The sequence below is a fragment of the Triticum aestivum genome, chromosome 3B (assembly GCF_018294505.1).
Source record: "Triticum aestivum cultivar Chinese Spring chromosome 3B, IWGSC CS RefSeq v2.1, whole genome shotgun sequence".
In the NCBI taxonomy this organism is placed as follows: domain Eukaryota; kingdom Viridiplantae; phylum Streptophyta; class Magnoliopsida; order Poales; family Poaceae; genus Triticum; species Triticum aestivum.
This window is the reverse complement of record NC_057801.1, coordinates 14,206,781-14,207,156: the sequence shown is the minus strand read 5'-3', so window position 1 is coordinate 14,207,156 and position 376 is coordinate 14,206,781.

The following is a 376-nucleotide window of genomic DNA, read 5'->3' as shown; positions in this document are numbered from 1 at the left end:
AAGGTGCATTATGTTTTCTGATTGGTTCAGGTTGTGTGTGATAACGAGGGGCAATGTTTCATCAAATATCACCCTTCTTGTAGTATATACACTAAAAGCTGAAGAGTGGTAGTAGTTAAGGAGTCAACTAATTTGGAAGCGGAGGGAGTAGTAGTCAAGGAGTAGCACAAGTGTGATTTGCATGTTCAATAAAGTAAGTGGTAAAATCAAAGGGTAAGCAGTAAAATCTTTCAAAAGGCATCTTTATTCACTAGGCTATGTGCACCACAAGCTGAAGATGTACATGTGCGTACGTATAGCTTAGCTGCACCAGGCCAGTTGGAACGCACGCCGCATACGTACCGGTACTAGCTAGCTTTGCATTGCATCTCTCTCT